We start from the raw sequence: 14,128 nt of genomic DNA on the forward strand, positions 1-14,128 counted from the left end.
GCCCATGAAGGACCAGGATGTTGCCACTCAGGAAAGGAGACAGAGGAAACCCTCAGCAATGTAGAGAGCCCACTGGAAGGAGGGAAGCACCCACTGGAGTCCTTGAACATTGGTTCAAGAAGACTCAACACTGCAAAGAGAGGTCCCATGACACCGGACGTCAACTCAGGGAGCTGAGCATTGCAGGACGGAGTGCTGGGGACCTAGGCTCGGCTGTGAATGCAGGATTTCCTGGAAATGTGCACAGAAGCCCTTGTAGCTGCAGATCACACTGTGCACAGGATTACTGTCTGCGGAGGGCAGGCAAGGACTTACCTCCTCCAAATTCGGACAGTTGGACCACTGGACAGTCGTGGTCACTTGGGTTCACCACCTGTGTTCCAGGGGCCACGCTTGTCAAGATGAAAGGGGACCCAGAGTACCAGTGAGGCTGTAGTTTGGTGCCTGCTGAGTAGGGGGAAGATTCCGTCGACCCACAGGAGATTTCTTCATGGCTTCCAGTGCAGGGTGAAGGCAGGCAGCCCCCAGAGCATGCACCATCAGGAAACAGTCGAGAAAGCCGGCAGGATTAGGCGCTACAATGTTGCTGGTAGTCTTCTGGCTACTTTGGTGCAGTTTTGCAGGCGTCCTGGAGCAATCAGCGGTCGATCCTTGCCAGAAGTCGAAGAGAGAAGTGCAGAGGAGTGCAGGAGGCTGGCCTGGCTTATAGTGGGTACCTTGTGGTACTTACACCCTGTGCCAGGTCCAGTTATCCCTTATTAGTATAATAGAGGTGTTTCTAGCAGCTTAGGCTGATAGAAGGTAGCTATGGCAAAGCTTAGGCTGAACTAGGAGACATGCAAAGCTCCTACTATACCACTTATATCATATAGCACAACATCATAAGAAAACACAATACTCAGAGTTACTAGAAATAAAGGTACTTTATTTTTATTACAATCTGCCACAAGTATCTCAGTGAGTACCCTCAGTAAGAAGGTAAGTGATATACACAAGATATATGTACACAAACCCAAAACAGGTAAGTAATAGTAAGAAAAGTAATGCAAACTGTGTAGAATTACAATAGGATGCAATAGGTGAACATAGGTCTAGGGGCAACACAAACCATATACTCCAAAAGTGGAATGCAAATCTGTAGCTTATTGGCTACAGAGAAAGGTAAGCACCTATCAGGAGGGGTCTCTGATGTCACCTGGTGGCACTGGCCACTCAGAGCTGTCCATTGTGCCCTCACACCTCTGCATACAAGATGGCAGAGTTCTGGGACACACTGGAGGAGCTCTGGGCATCTCCCCTGGGAGGTGCTGGTCAGGGGAGTGGTCCCTCCCCTTTCCTTTGTCCAGTTTCGCGCCAGAGCAGGACTGGGAGGATCCCTGAACCGGTGTAGACTGGCTTTTGCAAGGAGGGCACCATCTGTGCCCTTCAAAGCATTTCCAGAGGCCAGGAGAGGCTACTCCTCCCAGGCCCATCACACCTATTTCCAAAGGGAGAGGGTGTAACACCCTCTCTCAGAGGAAATCCTTTGTTCTGCCGTCCTGGGACTGGGCTGCCCAGGCCCCAGGGGGGCAGAAACCTGTCTGAGGGTTGGCAGCAGCTGCTGTGGAAACCCCGGAAAGGCAGTTTGGCAGCACCCGGGTTCTGTGCTAGAGACCCGGGGGATAATGGAATTGTCCCCCCAATACCAGAATGGTATTGGGGTGACAATTCCATGATCTTAGACATGTTACATGGTCATGTTCGGAGTTACCATTGTGACGCTATACATAGGTAGTGACCTATGTATAGTGCACGCGTGTAATGGTGTACCCGCACTCAGAAAGTCCGGGGAATTTGCCCTGAACAATGTGGGGGCACCTTGGGTATTGCCAGGGTGCCCACACACTAAGTAACTTTGCACCTAACTTTCACTAGGTGAGGGTTAGACATATAGGTGACTTGTAAGCTACTTAAGTGCAGTGTAAAATGGCTGTGAAATAACATGGACGTTATTTCACTCAGGCTGCAGTGGCAGTCCTGTGTAAGAATTGTCTGTGCTCCCTGTGGGTGGCAAAAGAGATGCTGCAGTCCATTGGGATCTCCTGGAACCCCAATACCCTGGGTACCTAGGTACCATATACTAGGGAATTATAAGTGTGTTTCAGTGTGCCAATCAGAATTGGTAAAATTAGTCACTAGCCTGCAGTGACAATTTTAAAAGCAGAGAGAGCATAAACACTGAGGTTCTGGTTAGCAGAGCCTCAGTGATACAGTTAGGCACCACACAGGGAACACATATAGGCCACAAACGTATGAACACTGGGTCCTGGCTAGCAGGATCCCAGTGACACATATCAAATACACTGATAACATAGGGTCTTCACTATGAGCACTGGGTCCTGGCTAGCAGGATCCCAGTGAGACAGTAAAAACACACTGACATATACTCACAAACAGGCCAAAAGTGGGGGTAACAAGGCTAGAAAGGGGCTACCTTCCTACAGAAAGCCGCCACTTTTTACATAGGGACCGCTGCTTCCCTCTGATTTACTCTTACATAGGAAGAATGTGTGGGTAATAGGGTAGTTATATCCCACTTGACCCCTACTATTTGTCAAATGATACGAACATAAAAGTGCTCTTTACACTTTTAAAGCGCTTCATCCTAGTCCTCCCATTGAAGGCAAAATTCCCAATGCTTGCACCATACAAACATCAAAATGCCCTTTACACTTTGAAAATGCTTCATCCTAGTGCTCCCATTGAATGCAAAATTCCCAATGCTTGCACCATACAGCTAATATGCATCCTTGTAAATGGTCAATATGTTAGCACCTTTGCTTTCTTTATGACCTGGCCTCACTTAAAGAGCAAGGAGCTGTGCGGCTTTGTTCCGCACTCATATACCTTCCAAAACCTACCCAGCTCAGAAGGCTTGTGCAAGCGAAAAACCGTGAAACTTCCTCATCGCATGTCCTTATCCATGTTTCAGGAACAGTGCTCTTAAAAAAAAGCCTGCATTTGTTGAAGGAAGGCCGGGCAGCAACAGTTGAGATAGACCAGAGTTTCCTTATTGAATGTCTCACAGCCGGCATTTGATTCTCTGTTGTAGATTTTTCCAGCCTGGATTCAGCTTTTTGATTGAGAGTTGCACTACCCTGGCCCATTGTATGTCTTTCAATAATTTCCTTTGCCCAACACACTTGTAAAATAAGGCTCGATTACATTGGTCTCATAGGACGAGGTTAAGTCAGATGGTTTTCCACGTTCGTTGCATCTGGTGAGATCCTGTTCTCTAGAAAGCTTGAAAATTTGCCTATTTAGCACTTTTTTATGGCTGGGTAACTTAATTTCTCCTCAGACCAGATGGATGTTACTAACTGGATCTTTGATACAGCAGTTTCCAAATGGCTATTCCAGGGGTTAGATTTCCCTGTAAATATCACCGTAAGCACTTTCTTTAGAGTTCCCAAGGCAGTTTTGAGGGTCTGGAAGTAGTAGTTTGCCATGCTGCCTATGCAGTCGCACTTCTGCTGGACCAAGCCAAATTCTAACTGAGTCAGGCTGTTGCTCTTGTTTTTTGGAAGGCTAAAAATATGCTTATAACCCTGGCATTGTGATTTTTCCATAATTAGCTCTATTTGCCCTGGGAATGCCTGCTGTATGTAGCCTGCCACTGCTAATTGTTTTGATTTTCCCACACACCTGATTGCTATTGTGGTGAGACTGTGCAATTTCCCATGTAGTTTTTGTGACGCCTATATTTTTGCCTGTATTTTGGAGCACAACTTTGTGCCATTCAGTGATGATTTGCCAGAATCACTGAACCATGCCCTCAAGTAATTACAAGAACCCCTGGTTTCTATTATCTGTGGGCCCAATTTCTATCTCTGGGCTTTTTTTCCTGGTATATTTCCCAAAGACCACCACTTTTTTCTTGCTTGTGTTGGCTACTAACTCATTAGCCTTATTACAAATGTACAGGACATCTAGCCCTCTTTGCAGTCTGACTCTAGTGTGGTCAAAGATTGCCAGGTCATCTGCGTATTGTAAATTCTACATTTTATACTGGCCTATTCTTGGGGTTATCATTTTAACTCCCCAAAGAGCCTCCTCCTGGTCCGCTGTATACAGGTTAATTAGAGTTGTTGCAAGAACACAGCCGTGTTTAAATCTTCTATCTGTATACTTCTTGTGAGTGACTGTATCCCCGTCCAATTTTATTCTCACCCAAGTTTTGTTTCATAGCAAAATAATCCCCCAATTTTTAAATTTGTTCCATAATCTTTTCCCGGACACCCCATCGAAGGGCGATGAATAATCCACAAAGCAAGCGAACAATGGCAAGCTATCCTTGTAATTTGATTGTAGAGCTAAATCGAACACAACTATGTTGTCAACTGTTGCACAGCCTTTGCAGAAGCCCGTTTTGTAGAAAGAAAGAATGTCATTGGCCTTTATCTGTTCGTTTAATTTGGACAATAGAGAGCTGGCAGATGTTTTATCTTCTATGTTCAAGCGAGTATTAGTCTATAGTTTTTTGCTTTGTTTTTTTGCCCTTTTTATATATGGCCTGCAAAATGGAACCCCGCCACGAGACCGGTACATCCCATTGGTTCCTGCATGTGATATACAAATTGGTTACAGTATGTGTACAATATTCAAGTTGTTCCTTGAACAAACCAACTGGGAGTCCATTTAGTCCCTGATGCCCCATCTGTTCTTCCCTTTTTTATTATTTTAGCTAATGCCAGCGGGCTCTGTACCTTGCCACCTTTCTACGCTTCGGGACCAATACGAACTTGGGAACCATCTGATTCTTGTGTTTCGTAACCCCATTGTCCAGATGCCCCTGACTCCGTATATATGGCTGCTACGTATACTAGCCACGCTTCCGCCGTAACCGCATTCCGCCTGTCAGTTCGATCATTCTCCAATTTGGCTACATATTCCCAGAATTGCTTCTCTTTATTGTTTTGACAGAGGTCATAAAATTTGATCCATTCTTCTTCCATAGATTTTTGTTTCTGGCTCTAGAAATGATGTTTGTGGACTCGTTTTGCCTCTTTATATGCCCTCTCGGTTTCTTGAACACTGGTCTTTTGATGGAACCTCTTTACTCTCCTTAAAAACTTCACACTTTCCCTCAAGACTGTATTACAGGAATAATGCTACCAGGCTTCCCACTCCTCTTTGGCATAGTTGTCAGTGTGTCTCTTAGAAGGGCATTCCACAGGTCAGAGATCCAGAGACAACCGTCTTGTATACGGGAGGTAGGTCATTGTTTTTTCTAAAGCCTCTCTCCAATGATGGTCCCTTAACCATTCCTTCAATTTTCCTACATTGCCTGGGTTCCACTTGATCCTTCTTAGCAATTTATGCTCCTCAATAACTTTGGTATGGCTGATGATCTCGATTTGGGCCCTGTGTTCACTGTCCAGCTTCAATTCTGAAATAAGCACAGCGTGATCACTAGATTTGTGTTGTTTCAAATGAAAGCCAATTAGTCGCTGTCTAGTGTTGTTACTCAAGAAGGTACAATCAATAGTTGTATGGTTGTTAAAAGAAGGATTTTTTTTCTATTTCACAACAAGGTGTGTTAGCCCAGTTTCCTGCAGAAGTTAGTTCATATGCTCGAAAGAATCTAATGAATGCTCTTTCAGCTGGAGTAGTGTTCCTATCTTTTACCTCCTCATTGCCTAAATAGTGCAGATTAAAGTCTCCTGTTATCACGGTGGCCATTGTTGGATGTTCACACAGTAGATCTTCAAGGGCTGATATTGTCTTTGAGATCACCTCTAGCTTTGAAGATGCCTTGGCATTCAAGTTGACATTGATAATTAGCAAGTCTTTGACGCTTTTACCATAAAGTATGACTTCTAATAGCACACTCTGGAGGATGTTGGAGATTCTCCTATGTTCTTTAAATTTAACTTGCAGATCATGTCGTACATAGATTGACAGGCCTCCCGGCAATCTCCCTTAGGTATGATCTTTGCTTGCTGGTAAGTACAGGCCTCCAAAGCCTTCAAATGCACTTCCTCAATTGCCCATGTTTTTTGGAGACATAGGCCCTCATTACAACCCTGGCGTCAGTGATAAAGCAGTGGTAACACTGCCAACAGGTCGGCGGTAAAAAAGATGGAATCATGACCACGGCAGAAACCGCCAACACAAACATCCACTTTAACACACTGACCGCCATGGAGGTAGCAACAAACACCACAGCGATAACCGCCAACAGCCAGGCGAAGACAATGTACTGCCCACTGCCTTACAACATGCCTATCCACCAGCTCTTCCGGGGCAGTACCAACGCTATCAAAGGCACAGCAGAAACAGTACTCTGAACGGAAATGACTCACCTCTAGACACTCAAGGAAGAACCACAACGCCATGGAGCCCGAGCTGCACTTATTTCCAATGCTGGTGTACCTTCTCATACACCAGTAGCATGAACACCGGTGAAGATGACCCCGGTGAGTACTGCACCTAGCACACAAGGGAGGAGGGAGGAAAAAGAGAGTGACACACACACGCAACACCTCCAAAACCATACACACAAACAGATGCAACAACTTTACAGATACACCCCGTAACCCTCAGGAATTACGCAAGGACAAAAGGAATGGATTAAATTGAGTGTAATATTATAAATATAGAAAAATATGTTCTTAAAGAAACAAATATATACAAAAGGAGGGACAATCCCACTCCAAAATGTCCATGGCCCACTGGGCCAAAGCACATAGCCCAAGGCCACACTTGACTCCTGCCTCAATACAGAGAGAACACTGCAGGGGCATCAGGTCAAAACACACAGGCACCTCAGAGGGATGGGGAATGGGGGGGGCACCTCAGCCGGAAGATGTTACAATGCCTCTGGCCTGGAGGGGGCTCCATGCTCACAGCTTGGTCCTTGGGAGTGCAAAGCCACAGTCTCTCAAGTGGGTGGTTTGCCCATTGCTTAGTCCTGGGGAGTGCAAAGCCACAGTCTCTCTAGTGAGTGGGTTGCCGTCTGCTTGGTCCTGGGGAGTGCAGAGCCACAGTCTCTCTAGTGGGTGGTTTGCCCATTGCTTGGTCCTGGGGAGTGCAAAGCCACAGTCTCTCTAGTGGGTGGTTTGCCCACTGCTTGGTCCTGGGGAGTGCAAAGCCACAGTCTCTCTAGTGGATGTTTTCTTCCACTGGTTCTGGAGGGGGCCTTGTGCCCAGTGTGCTTCATCCCTCCAAGGATGGGCTGAGTGGAGGCCTTCTTCCACTGGTTCTGGAGGGGGCCTTGTGCCCAGTGTGCTTCATCCTGCCAAGGAGGGGCTAAGTGGATGCCTTCTTCCACTGGTTCTGGAGGTGACCTAGTGCCTAGTGTGCTTCATCCTGGATGGGGCAAGGTAACAGTTTCCCACCTGGCTGTCACACCGACAGGTGTTATAGGGGCCAGGACGCACTGCGGTCCATGTAGTCACCACTACACACTGCTCACCGGCGGTAATGCCTGCTCAGTGGATGCCAGTTGCTCTGCAGGTGGTGGTGCTGGCAGTAGTGGTGGTCGCCTCCAGGCTATCACCTGCAGCCTCGGACGGTTGCCCACTGGGGCTACTGCTGCTGGCAGTGGTGCTGCTGGCGGCGGTGCATGTGGTGGTGCTAGACGTGGTGCAGGTGGTGGTGCTGACCACTGTGCAGGTGGCGGTGCTGCCAGTTGTGGTGGTAGCCTCCAAGATATCACCTGCAGCCTCGGACGACTGCCCACTGGGGCTGCTGCTGCTGGCAGTGGTACTGCTGGCGGTGGTGCAAGTGGCGGTGCTGGCCGCAGTGCAGGTGGCTGTGCTGCCAGTGGTGGTAGTAGCCTCCAGGCCTTCACCTGCAGCCTCGGACGGCTGCCCACTGGGGCTGCTGCTGCTGGCAGTGGTGCTTCTGGCGGTGGTGCATGTGGCAGCTGTATGCAGTGCAGGTGGCGGTGCTGACCGCAGGGCAGGTGGCGGTGCTGCCAGTGGTGGTGGTAGCCTCCAGACCGTCACCTGCAGCCTCGGACGGCTGAAGTGCCATGGCTGGTGTTGTGTGCCCCTTCCTACCCTTGGGCCGATGGTTGTGCCTCCTTGCCCTTGCTGGCTGGTGTCCCCTTCTTGCCCTTGCTAGATGGCGGACCCTCCTTGGCCTTGGCAGGTGGTACTGGCACATTGGCTGGGCTGATGGGTGACTCCTTGGAGTCTCTCACAGCTGCAGTTGCTGCAGAAACCACAGTGGCCGTGGACTTGGTGGCTGAGGTGCTGGGATGGGTTCTGGCCACCCTGGTCCGAGGTGAAGGACGAGGGGGAGGGGTAGGGAATAAGTCAGTGTTGGTGAGGAAAAGCTTCCTAGGGACATTGGGGTGGGAAGAGGGTGAAGGTTTGGGTGTGGAGGAAGAGGGAGTAGTTGTAGGAGGTGTCAGTCTGCTGTGTTTGGGTGTAGGTGCATGGGCTGGATACTGTGGTGAGGTGGATGGTTGTTGGGTGTCTGAGTGCTTGTGTACTTTGGGAGGAGGGGTCACAGACACAGTGGGAGAGGACACGGGGGATGTGTGCATGGATGTGGGGGTGGTGATTGCCAGTGAGGGTTGTGTACTGATAGGTGTGCTGGTGATGGTGGTAATGGATGAGGATGTAGTGTATGCAGGTGTGAGTGTAGATGCAACTGGGACGGCGGTGGACGAGGAAGAGGAGGGGGACACAGTGGAGGCAGTGGATGTTGGTATGTCTGATTCTGGATGGTGTCTGTGTGAGTGCCTGTGGGATGAAGTGTGTTTGCTTGTGTTTGCTATGTCCACTCTTGTGTGTTGTCCTGGGTGCCTGCTCATCTGACTGTGTGCTTGGGATAGGTTGAGGGGAATGAGATTGGGAAGAAGAAGTTGGAGGAGGGAGGGTGGAAACAGGGACAATGGCTGCCATCAGAGAGGAGGCCAGTGCCTGGATTGATCTCTGTTGGGCCGCCAATCCAGTGTGAATGCCCTCCAGCAATAAATATTTCTGTTGCATTTGGGCTGCCAGCCCCTGGATGACATTAACAATGGTTGACTGCCCAACAGAGATGGATCTCAGGAGGTCAATAGCCTCCACACTCAGGGCAGCAGGGCTAACTGGGGCAGGGCCTGAGGCGAAGGAGATGCCCACCTTCCTGGGTGAGCGGGCACGGTAAACTCGCTGAGGGGCTGCTGGGAAAGTGGTGTTGGAATGGGGGTGGCGGCTGTACCTGTATCTGGGATGGTCACAGAGGTGTCCGTCACCACCAGGGAGCTCCCATCGCAGGAGGTATGTCCAAACTGTCCCCTCCTGTCTCCCCTGTGGTGCTCCCCTCGCCCTCTGCATGGGATGGGGTGCTGGTGGCCTGTTGGTCCTGTTGCGGGGCCTCCTGTCCACTAGCGCCAGCAGAGGTGGAGGGCTGTTCTTCGGTGTGGCTAGTGTCAGGGGCCTGTTGGTGTGCCACTGCCTCCCTCATGGTGTTGGCCATGTCAGCCAGCACCCCTGCAATGGTGACCAGGATGGTGTAGATGTGTTTGAGGTCCTCCCTGAACCCCAGGTACCGTTCCTCCTGCAGCCGCTGGGTCTCCTGCAACTTGGCCAGTATCTGGCCAATGGTCTCCTGGGAATGGTGGTATGCTCCCAGGAGCTTGGTGAGTGCCTCCTGGAGAGTGGGTTCCCTGGGCCTGTCCTCCCCCTGTCGCACAGCAGTCCTCCCAGCTTCCCTGTTGTCCTGTGCCTCTGTCCCCTGAACCGTGTGCCCACTGCCACTGACCCCAGCTCCCTGATCGTCCTGTGTTTGTGGGGTTGCCTGGGGTCCCTGTAGTGGTGGACACACTGCTGATGGATGTGTCCTGGGGATAGAGGGATGGGCCCGCTGGGTGGGTGCTGTGCTGGTGTTTCCTGAGGGGGGAGACTCTGTGGTGGTATGGGACTGTGGCAGGGTAACCGACTGTCCAGAGGTCCCTGATGGGCCAGGTTGGTCATCGTGATCCAGGCATGCAGAGCTGCTGTCACCACTGTGGGCCTCCTCTCGGGGGGGACTGGATGTGGCTGGCACCTCCTGTCAGGGGACTTTGAGTAGGGGTCCTGTGGGGATGCAAATGCAGTGTTATTGTATCTGTGTGTGCCATCTTGTGCAAGGGTGTGTTTCCCTGTATGGTTGTGATGCCCAGTCAGCTTTGCCTTGTGTACATGGTGATTTTGTGGGCTAGGTGATTCTCTCCAATGGGCATGCTGTGGCGATGGGTGTCCATGCAGGTCTGTGATTGGGGTCCATGGATTGGTGTGGCATGCAGGGTTTGGTATTGGGATGGGTGGGTTGTGATAGTGAGGTATATGTGAGGTGTTGGAGTGATGGGGGTGAGGGTAGGGGTAGGAGTTTGTGATGGCATGCAGGTAGGGTGGGGGATATAGTAGTAAAGATTTGACTTACTAGAGTCCAGTCCTCCTGCTACTCCTGCAAGGCCCTCAGGATGTATGATTGCCAAGACTTGCTCCTCCCATGTTGTTAGTTGTGGAGGAGGGGGTGGGGGTCCATCGCCAGTACTCTGTACTTTGAGCTGGTGTCTTGCTGCAATGGAACGTATCTTCCCCGTAGGTCGTTCCACCTCTTCCTGATGACATCCCTTGTTCTTGGGTGATGTTCCACAGCGTTGACCCTATCCACGATCCTCCGCCAGAGCTCCATCTTCCTGTGATCCAAATAACTGTGGCACCACCCGGATGATTTCCTCTACCATGACCCTTAGCTCCTCCTCAGAGAACCTGGGGTGTCGTTGTGGTGCCATGAGTGTGATGTGGATGATATGGGTGAGGGTGTGTGAGGTGATGTGTTGTGGTATGTGATGTAAGGTGTGTGGGTGGTGTATAGGTGATGGTGGTATGTGGCTCTGGTTACGTAGGTGCTCTTACTGTCTCCCTCTCTGTTGGCAATGGTTTGTAGTCATAAAGTGTTGTGGGTAGTGTGTGTGTATTTTATAGTGGGGTAGGTATGTGGGTGTGTTGTGTGTATAGGTGTCAGGTGTATTTAGTTTGAATTGTCCAATGTGGTGTTGTTTTGTTTGAGTGTGTGTATTTTGAGTGCAGTGGTATGTACCACCAATGGTTTACTGCCATTGAATGTCCGCTGCAGTGATGCGTGGGTCATAATGTTGTGGGCGTAGTTCTGTTGACGTAACGATGTGGGTTTAGATACCGCCAGTTTATCACTGACTTTTGGGCTGGCGGACTTGTGTGTGTGGCTGTATAGTGATGGATTGGTATGTGTGTGTCATAATATGGTTGGCGGTTTTCCGCAGCAGCGGCGTTATGTAGGCGGCTGTCGGCATGGCGGTAAGTGGGATTTACCGCCAATGTCATAATGAGGGCCTTAGTCTGAGTAATGACTTTTTTAAGATGCTTCTGAAGTCTCATGCACAGACGAAAATAATGTGAGCTTTTATTTAAGATTCAGAAACACATGTGAACTCTAAAAATGAACACAGCAGTGAAGTAATACTGATCACAGAATTCAACAATGGTTATAATATATATATATATATATATATATATATATATATATATATATATAGCTTATTCACGCATGTACAATCCAAAGCTAAAATAAGAATGAAAAATGCATCATCATAGGGCTTGACATCGACATCATCCCTTTGTTTGCCAGCATCAGGCTGTGGAACCCGGACGACCAGAAAGAGAGAACTACCCGCAATGAGATTAGGTTCTGTGCAAGGCGTCCCCCCTCAGATGAGCTCCGTCTGTCCTGCTGTCAAGCTCCCTCTATCTTATTTACTTTCAACAAACTGGAGAGGAGAATTCTGGAAACTCCCCCTCTATCCTGTAAGTTGTTATTCAAACGCTGGCCATACCAGGTCAGTTGTTAAAAAGAACATGCTAGAGACTGGCAAAATCTCACTGTGTTTTTCCAAGACTGAGCGGTTCCCTACCTTACCATAAACATTCTCAGTCTGGCATATCTTATCATCCGTGCTACTCACTCCCCCATGGTATGTACCCATCCTTCAGTGAGAAAGAACAAAAACACATTGCACAAGCTGTGCACGGAAAAACACCTGACGGTGTATGAAGCTAAGCTAAGCACAAAATGGAGCAATTGGGCAAGATGAAGCTGGTGGTTAAATACAAATAGCATTACAGGCCTTCTCAACCTCAACTACAGCACCACCCATGGTACAGGAGGCATCACACACATCAAAGGATGAAGATGTGGAAGGAACAACAGTCACACGGAAAACCACCAGGTAGCATCAGTCTTTGCCACATGGACAGTATCTCCTTAGTTCTATGCTGAAGATCATGCCAGTATTGTGACAGTTGGCAATGTGCCCTCTTCAGTCAACTACTGTTGACGTTTCTGCTATGTACTGTTATTGTCCCAGTTCCTACCTATTGCCAATTTGGACACCTCCTCACTGATGCACGCTTCTCTTACCCATGTCTCATGCCATGCCCCTGACCCTTTGACTCTGAATGTACAACAAATGGCTCAGGATCTCTAATGGAGTGTGTTAACTGGACATTGTATTGCACAGGAATATACACTTGCACATGTAAATAAATCACCATAATCACATATATCATGTCAACTTTTACTGTGATCCATTAGCTCATCTAAATGTATGCATTGTGTGAATCCTGTCAATGAGAACTGAACATATTTACATGTGTGGCTTACAGTCAGACAGAAAGCCACACACTAGGAGTGTAGCATGAAAAAGGTGACTGATACTGTTGTGGGCTACAACCAACTTACAGAGCCTTCAAAACATGCATTGAACAGATATCCATGCAAGTTGACATATGGCATGTATAGATCAGACCCAACTGTCAGGAATTGTCCCAGATGAGAGCATCAGTATGACTAATACAGTATGTATTGAACAGAAGAGGTAAATTTCATCAGTAATGGGCAGCTGTCAGTGTGCCAGGGTACATACCCCTAAATTAGTTGATGTAAAATGTGCCACACATTCCAACATTATTTCTGTCAGACCCCTGCTATGACAGTTGAAGTTCTATACTTACCTGTCAAAGATTCCGTATACACACACTGTGTGAATGTCTGAAACTGGGGACGACAAATATTTTGAGTAGCTGATGTCACATTGCAGCCAATCTGACAGCTCCTTGGTCATAGGGGATACACATTGTCATACATGTAAATCAATTCAGAAAGCAATTCCCAAGGCATTATTCATATGTGGCCAGTACACACATGAGAACACCCAGAAACTCAATCAACATAGAGACATAGGCCCTCATTACAATACTGGCGGTCGGTGTTAAAGCGACGGTAATACAGCCAACATGCCGGCGGTAAAAAAATGGGATTTGGACCCTGGCGGTTACCGCCATCCATCACTGCCACTTTAACACACCGCCCACCAGGGTGGTAATGGCGGCTGGGCTGGAGACTTCGGTCTCCAGCACGGCGGCCGTCACATTCCCATCCTCGGGAGTATGACCCGGCCTACCACCGTGGGCTTTGTGCCAAACCTACCGCCACAAAAACCATGGCAGTAGGTACTATCAGTGCCAGGGAATACCTTCCCTGGCACTGATAGGGGTCTTTCCTGCACCCCAACCCCTCCCCAGAGTCCTCCCCCACCCTCACCCACACGCTCCTGCCCCCGCACATATACACACCCACATGCGCACCCATATACACACATGCACACATGCATACCCACCTCCACCCACGCATGCACACATACATACCCACACACCACAACACTCATCAACATAGCTTGTCACACACATGCAGCCACAACACACAACACTCACAATCACTCATTCATGCATGCACCCAACGCGACTCTCACCCACATGCACGCATCCCAAAACATACACACACACTGCCCCACATACACACAATACCCCCCATCCCCCTCTCCGGTCAGAGAACCCGACTTACCTGCTTGAAGGGGGTCCTCCAGCTGGAGACAGTACGCGGCGCTGCTGTCAGCAGCAGCATCCGCCCGCAAAACACCACCAAGCTGTATCATTGCTCATGATTTCTGGCAGAATACCGTCGGCGGTCATAATACGCGTTGCCGGCTGGTAGCCATGGCGGCAGTATGTTGACGGCCGTCACTGTGGCGGTAGGCGGTCAATACCACCAATGTTGTAATAAGAGCCAT

The sequence above is a fragment of the Pleurodeles waltl genome, chromosome 5 (genome assembly GCF_031143425.1).
Source record: "Pleurodeles waltl isolate 20211129_DDA chromosome 5, aPleWal1.hap1.20221129, whole genome shotgun sequence".
In the NCBI taxonomy this organism is placed as follows: Eukaryota; Metazoa; Chordata; class Amphibia; order Caudata; family Salamandridae; genus Pleurodeles; species Pleurodeles waltl.